This window comes from Dipodomys merriami, unplaced genomic scaffold, assembly GCF_024711535.1.
Source record: "Dipodomys merriami isolate MVZ:Mamm:240054 unplaced genomic scaffold, mDipMer1.0.p SCAF_267, whole genome shotgun sequence".
Taxonomy (NCBI): domain Eukaryota; kingdom Metazoa; phylum Chordata; class Mammalia; order Rodentia; family Heteromyidae; genus Dipodomys; species Dipodomys merriami.
Window position 1 is genome coordinate 325,108 of NW_027204126.1, and position 8,318 is coordinate 333,425.

General features: G+C 34.6%; 1 non-coding gene across 1 annotated transcript; it reads right to left on the reverse strand.

Moving 5' to 3' along the window:
• Positions 1-1,531: 1,531 nt before the first annotated feature.
• LOC138837236 (U6 spliceosomal RNA) lies at positions 1,532-1,637 on the reverse strand. The gene has a single exon (XR_011375271.1). It is a non-coding gene; the product is annotated as a U6 spliceosomal RNA (small nuclear RNA).
• Positions 1,638-8,318: the final 6,681 nt, after the last annotated feature.

Sequence of the window (8,318 nt, forward strand, 5' to 3'; positions counted from 1 at the left end):
AGACATATACTAGTTATTACAAATAAGGGATTCAATGGGACCTATGTTTCTTTGGACTTGGCTTACATCAGTTAATATAATTTTTTTCCAAATCTTTCCATTTCCTAACAAATTGAGCGTTGTCATTCTTTCTGATGGAGGCATAGAATTCATATATATATATATATATATATATATATATATATATATATATATAGTATATGTGTGTGCGTGTGTGTGTACACACAAATACACACAGAACATTTTCCTTTTTTGTTTTTTAGAGCAACTTAGTTTTCCACCTTCATCATTTTTTCAAATGTTTTTATTGTGATTAAGTGGTTACATACTTTCCCAAATTTCACAATATTGTGGGATAGTGATGCTTAGTTTAAGTCACAAACACATTCAAACTTCGATGGAGCAAATTGTCTATTATGGTCTACAACATTTATGAATTCTATGAGCTTTGCAATAGAGTTATTTCTTCCATATGTAAACTTTTGTTTTGAAATATGTATATTTCTTTTGTATTGCATAAGCGTCAGCTGTTCCATCTTTCCCACTTGTTCCCTCCCTCCCTCCAGTGACATTGAGTTGCTTAGTTCATTTTGGTCAATGTCCAGTGCAGCTGATGGATCCCACTGTTGTATGTTTTTCCCTGATTCCCTCTAGTTCTGTGTCGTCCTCCTGGTTTCCCTTCAGTGTGCACATATGATCAGCAGAATGGGGTTATTTAGTAGTGATTCGACCAGATGAGTGGAAGTTCTTGGTTTCTTAAGTGTTGTTAATTTTGTCATATCACCTTACATTTTGGATTTAACATCCGCTTATCACGGAGACCATGTGCCATTTGTCTCTTTGATTTTGGCTCACCTCGCTCAACATGATTTCCTGTAGCTTGATTGATTTCCCTACTAATGCCATTAATTTGTCTTTTCTAATGGCTGGAAAATATTCCGTTGTGTATAGTTACCACAGTTTTTTGATCCATTCATCTCTGGTGGGACATATGGGTTGTTTTCATATCCTGGCTATTGTGAACAGTGCTGCAATAAACATGGAAGTGCATTTGTCCTTGAATATTGGTACCTGTTGTTCAGGATAGAGGCCTAGAAGTGGTATGAGTGGGCCATAAGGAAGGTCAATATTTATCTTTCTGAGGACTCACCAGACTGCTTTCCAATGTGGTTGTGTAAGTGTACATTCACACACACACACACACAGAGAGAGAGAGAGAGAGAGAGAGAGAGAGAGAGAGCATTTTATTGATCCATTCTTCTACTGAGCAGCATCAGGGTTGGTTCCATATCTTAGCTATAGAAAATAATGCTACAATAAACATTGTTGTGGTGGTAGTTTTAGTATGGACTGTTTTGTGATCATTTGGGAGAATGCCCAAAAGTGGGATTGCTGTATAATAGGGAGCTCTATGTGGAGGCTTTTGAGGAACCTCCAAACTGCTTTCCAAAGTGGATGAACAAGTTTACACTCCCACCAAGAATGCAGTAGGCTCACTTCTGGCCATATCCCTTCCAGCATCTGTTGTTGTAAAAATATGGAACGATTCACTAATTTGTGTATCATCCTTGTGCAGGGACCATGCTAATCTTCTCTGTATGTTCCAATTTTAGTGTGTGTGCAGCCAAATTGAGCACAAAACATTTTTATAAAGAGTAATTGATTTTCTTAAACTAGACAATTCAACAAAAATAAGTTCAAAAGAATTGTGAAATTTTAGAACCATGTGTTTCTTACATAAGCACACATTTAAGAATAAAGTCAAGATTGACATATCAAAAACAAAATAATTCCAGATATTTGTTGTTCATGAGATTTGTAGGAGGAAGAATTCAATTATTCTACAAAAGGCACTTGTCATAATGATCATTGCAGCAAATGTTAAGGTTTGTTAAAAGTTTTAATGTTTTAAATATGTTTAATTTTGGGATTTGCTTATATATGGCAAAATTAAGACTGTTTGGCAGGTCATAAAAATTTTTGATAAAGTATATAATATTTCTGGTAGCATGTACTAGTAAGTATGTACATTTCAGATTTTATAGACACTTTACTAATGAGAAGTTGCAAAGACTGTGTAAAGAAGCAGTTAAGATTTTAAGTTAAGATTTTAAGTACACAGTTTCTGTTAAATCTTCAGGGCTCCTTTACGTTATATGTTAGTGATGAACAAATAATGATATAATCCACATACAAATGATGAGATGAACTATAAATAGTAATCTTAGTGAGTAAATTTAAATGCTACTTATAGCTTTATCCAGTTTTAAATGTACAGGAATATGAGAAAATAGTAAACTCTACTATGTACACTTCAAATACTGAAAACCCTGGTAATTGTTTTGTTTTTTATTTTAGTAATCATTAATATTTAATTATTGTTTTCTTTATTTATAGCATTTTTCCTTGTCGTAATATAATACAACTTTTTGTGAGTCATGATTAAGAGGTACTTTGAGAATATCATTGGGATGTCCACACAATTTTTCATAGGTGCATGTGAATTTACAAAGAACAAAACTAAAAACAAAATATTGATTAAAAATTATATCAAGTAGAGTCTGAATCAGGAGTGCTGATAAATGTCCACACCTAAAATCTTAACCTTAGGCTGGAGCATCTTATTTAAATACTGTTGAGAATTTCAAGACTTCTTTATGTAGGGCCCTTAGAAGCATGTACAGCATGCATGTGTACAAAGCCAGTGACAACAGGCAAATATGACTAAGTTTCCCCAAAAGGAATCTATGAAGTCAATAGTTATCTTCCCAAGCAGATGAAAAAAATGCGTCCAAAATGATTCAGTGCACCTACATTTGTGGAGTTATTTAAGTTATGGATTCTTTGTTAGACATATTCTTTTCTTTTAAAAATTGTCAAATATTAGCTTTATAATAAACTTTGTCTAGTATTTCTTGGTTCAAAACAGAAATCTTGATACAGTTGATGTCACTTGGCTTTCTTACTTTCTCAGTTCAAAGCCAACCTAGGCAGGAAAGTCTGTCACATTCTTATCTGTAACCAAACACCAAAAACGCCAAAAGTGGACTTTGGCTCAAGTAGTAGAGTCCTAGCTTTGAGGGAAGTTGGCCAGGGAAGACATTTGTTCAGAGACATGGTCCAGCCTCTGAGTTCAAGCTCCAGAACCAGGACAAACTAAACAAACGAACAAGAAAAAAACGCACATATTTCTTTGGGACCATCCATAAAGCACTGGTTTGAGAACAGGCTCCTTTTGCTGATCATACTCACTGGATCCTGCTTTTTTCTAATACTAATTGTGCTGGAGAATTCAGGACAAGACTAAAGGAATTAATAAGTGACTCCTGCAACAACAGAATCATCTCAATAGTGAAATATCCATGCAAAAGACAAATTAAAACCTCCAAATCTTTGTTTCCTTGCAAAAGAAAACTTTTAAAACAATGTTTATTTCCTTTTGTTCTATGCTGGCCTTCAAATGGCACATTGTTTCCTTTTGAAATACTTTAAAGAAGAAGTTTTTATATGAATAAAGAACACACTCGAAAAAAGACAGGGACAGTTTCTTCAAGCTTGGATTCTTTTTTTTTCTAACAATGAATATATATTTCTTACAGTGAAAATACTGAACAGAGTGGTTACAATCACATGTGCAAGATAATGAGTACAGTTTTTATCAAGCATTGTAGCCTACTCTTTGGTTTCCCCTTCCAATCCCTAGACATAAAAGAAATGCAAATCAAAACAACATTGAGATATCACCTCACCCCAGTTAGAATGGGTATAATCAAGAACTCTAATAACAACAGATGCTGGAGGGGATGTGGAGTGCCACTTTTGGGCATTTACCCAAATGTTTACAAACAAGACCACACTAAAGCTACGAACACAACTATGTTTATTGCAGCATTATTTACCATAGCTAAGATCTGGAATGAGTATATTTTTTATCAAGCAATGTAGCCTACTCCTTGGTTTCCCCTTCCCATCCTCCCCTCCCCCCTCCATCCAATCCTCCTCCCCCCAACAACAAAGTTGTAAAGTTCGTTTTTGAAATAACGAGTTGTACATCTCATTGCTGCAATGGTTCCACCTGTATCCCTATTTAAATGATTTGTTTTTTTTTCCGTTCCCCTCCAGAAATTATACCGACATCAAATACAGTGAAATCAGGGGTTATTGTTATCCCGTGGGGAAGGGACATAAAAAGCAACAAGGAAATCATCTTATAAATGTGTTAGAAAAAGTCACATGAAAGAACAAAAAACATTCGAATACATATCTTAGGGTTCATTTCCCTAACATCAACTTATCTGACCTTTTCTGTTTGACTCAGACATATACTAGTTATTGGAAATAGGAAAACCATGGGACCTATGTTTCTTTGGGCGTGGCTTACTTCAATTAATATAATTTTTCCAAGTCTTTCCAGTTCCTAACAAATGTGGCAATGTCATTCTTTCTGATGGAGGCATAGGATTCCATTGTGTATATATACCACATTTTCTTGATCCATTCATCTACTGAGGGGCATCTGGGTTGGTTCCATACCTTAGCTATGGTAAATAAGGCTGCAATAAACATAGTCGTGCTGGTACCTCTAATGTGGCCTTGTTTGTGAACATTTGGGTTAATGCCCCAAAGTGGGATTGCTGGGTCTTAGGGGAGCTCTATGTGGAGTCTTTTGAGGAATCTCCAAGGATCGACCTCAGGACCACTGGAATAGAATTGAAAACCCAGAAATGAACCTACAAACCTATAGCCATCTAATCTTTGACAAGGGAGCTAAAAAAATTGAAGAAAGGTACCCTCTTCAGGTAAAATGAATGTTTTCAGGCTTCATAGAACTAGCACAAAGACATCTTTGGACATGAGGTAACACGCCTTTCAGAGACAACTTAGTAAATACAAAATATAAAATTTAAAAACATTATTCATGTACATATGGCCATATAAGATAATGTTAAGAAAAATGAAACCTAAGATAGGGACACAACTTGTTTTATTCTTTATTGAAATTGTTTTTAATGTATCTAAAATGTACTATGTGATTTTTTCGTTTCTCCTCCATGTTCTTCCCGCATGATATAACTCCTGTTTTCACTGGATATGATGTTGGTGCCCTGCATCTTGCATATACATTTTTCTAGTTTGGGAAGGGGAATTGAAACAACAAAATGCTGAAACAAAGATTCAGGATGAACTATTGTAACAATGATATGAACAAGACACTATGTAGAAAACGAATTTTACAACTTGTGGAGGGGAGGGGGAATTGGGCAGATGGGGAGGGAATGGATAACACAGGAAAAACAAAAGAGGATGTAACAATAAGAAATGTACTCATTACCTTACTTATGTAACTCTAAGCCCTCTGTACATTATTTTTTACTATAAAAACATAAAAGAAACCATTATCCATGAGTACATTAACTTCAAATTCCGTAAGTGCTCTTAAATTAAACTTAACTTGAAGAAGATTCTCAGAAAAGTTTATTTGTGTGTGTGTTGTGAATTATTTCCCAAGTGTACACAAGTTAACAGTAGAAGAAACAATAGGAATAATAAGAGAAAGAAAAGTTCTGTGTTTAAGTATAATGGTTCAATATACTATAGAAGACTCTGCAAATAAGACAACATTGAACCAATAAAGCCAAGGCCATTATGTACATCTATGGGAGTGACATAGAGAAATAATTAATACTAAGAGGAACATGAACGATGAGGCCACTCTCTTTCAACTTCTATCTCTAAATCATGGTTGCTAATCACGCAAATTTGTAAAATGTACAATTGAAGAATAATTCTGGTTCCAAAGCAAGTTAGATATAAGAGCATGGACTTAACTGGAAAAAAAGTCCATGGTGAGAAAGCAGGAATTATACTGGCAATGAACTGGTGGCCAAGATCTCATTTCTTTTTCTTTCTTTTATCTTTATTCTTTCTTTCTTTTTTTCTTTCTTTTTGATGGTTGAGACAGGGTTTGAACTCAGCCTGGGAAATATCTCTCCACTCTTCACCTCAAGACTAGTGTTCTACCTCTTGAGCCACAGCGCCACTTCCAGTTTTCTGGTGGTTAATTGGAGATAAGTGCCTCAGAACATTTCTTTCCTACTCATACAGGATTTGAACTGCAATCCTCAGATGTCAGCCTCCTGAATACCTAGAATTATAGGCGTGAACTCAAGTGATGGAATACTAGTCATGAGCAAGATTGCTGAATGAGGTTGCTGAGGCTTTTGCATACACACATACAAACATACACATACACACAGAGGCACATATATGTGCAAACACACCTGCACAAATAAAACAACTCTCAGAATATGGAGAAATGTTAGAAAACAATAGAAAATATATCCTGAGTAAGACTAGATCAAGTGATAATTTTTAATATTAGAAAGTCCTCAAGTGAAATTTATTCAAAGTTTGATAATATTACATACCTAGGGACCAGAGATAAAAAGAAAGTCAAGTAATCATTATTAAAGGGATTGGATCCCTGGAAGAAGGAATCAGAGACCCCTGCAGGTGCATCTGAAAATGTTCATATCCTGTGTGAAATGATAGAACATCTTTGAAAGTAGTACATAAACAACTTGAACAGTCAGTCTAATGAATAAGATCATAGGAGAAGTTCAGAATTTCTAGTCTGTATCTAGATTAAATAAACCACCAAACTATGGAAGGGCAATTTGATACAAGCCTGGAATTCTGGCACTCAAGGTAAGACAGGAGATTAGAGAGTGGGATTACATAGTGATACCTTCCCTGGACCAGGTAGCATAATTTTGTCTCAATGAAACACACCAAAAAACAAGAAAGGAATACACAGTTGGAAGTTTGGGCTAATTTTGTCACTATGTTTTGAGAAGGCAAGTTTCCTATTGAAATGCAACTCATATATAATCCTCAGTTGTGTTTTAAATGCTCTCTGCATTACACAACATTCCTAGATGCAAAATGGCTCATGATTCCCAATCAAAAATTTGAAAAAATAAGCATCATTCTGTTGGATTTAAAAGAAATAATGAAGGATTACAAAAGTTTAAGCCTGGAAAAATACAAAGTTCATCTAATGTAGGACTTTGTAGACCTTGCTAAATTAGAATTTATATTTAAAATAAATATTTTGGTTTTGTTTCTAATTTCATATTCTATAGGATACTACAAAATTCTTTTTAAGTAGAGGTTTTAATTGACAAATTCACACATGAATCAGGCATTTTATTTGCTTAAAATATTCTTTCAAACGAGGTATAATTAGAACTTAGTTAATTGATAATTCCAACAGTTCATGTATAAAATGAGATAGTGTGAATAATCTGCACAGAGTTGCCAACAAATGGATGATATTAATTTATTAATTTAGAACAAGCAATTTTTTGAGGCTTTGGTGTAACATGGTATGAAGACAATAATTGTGTGAGGTCTTGGTTCTTCTATCTATTTGTAATACAGGAAGAAATTTCCTTAATTACATGCCTCTGTATACAATGAGAAAAATGCGAGGTTGGAGTTGGTTTTATTTTTTGGTTTGTCCTCAGGTTTGAACTCTGGGCCTGGCCACTCTCTTTGAGCCAGTTTTTGCTGAAGGCTCATGCACTACAACTTCAACCTCAGTGCCACTTGAATCTGGCTTTTCCTGAGAAGTTTATTGGAGATAAGAATCTAAGGAATCTTCCTGACTGGGTGGGCTTTGAACCACAATCTTCTGATCTTAGCCTCCTGAATATCTATGATAGATAAAAATATAAGTAATATTTGCAAGTGCTCTGATTTCTAGAACTCAGAAAAATGTTGCAGCAAAGTTTAGTGTAGTGTACTTTCCACAATAGGAAAGGCATCATATTAGCACAAGTGTAGTATTTTTTCACAATAGTGATAAGCTATTCATGATGTGAATTAAGGGAATTTTAAGGTGCACCATACAAATTGGAAACTGTTGGGCTACGAAGACTTTATGGCATAAAAGCTTGGGATTGATGATCACAGAAATAATAGCTTACTCTGATGAACAAATGTTTACTCTTGAGGAATTAATTATTACACATACTTCGTAGTTATATCATCCACCAGAATGTGGCTATTTTTTTTTCTGTTGATTTCTCACTATGTAGCACCCCATTAGAAACTGCAGTTATTGCAGAATTAAATATCATACAAACAGGTACTGTTTTGAATATCTCTGATATGGAATGTTCAGAATTTGAAAATGAGTAGTTAGTATTTGTAAGAACTTTGAAGAACACATATATTCTGTCCTTTTACAATTATTCAGTTTTAAAAGTTAGGAGTTTCCAGAGAATTAAACTGTTTTCTGTTTTACTATGGGA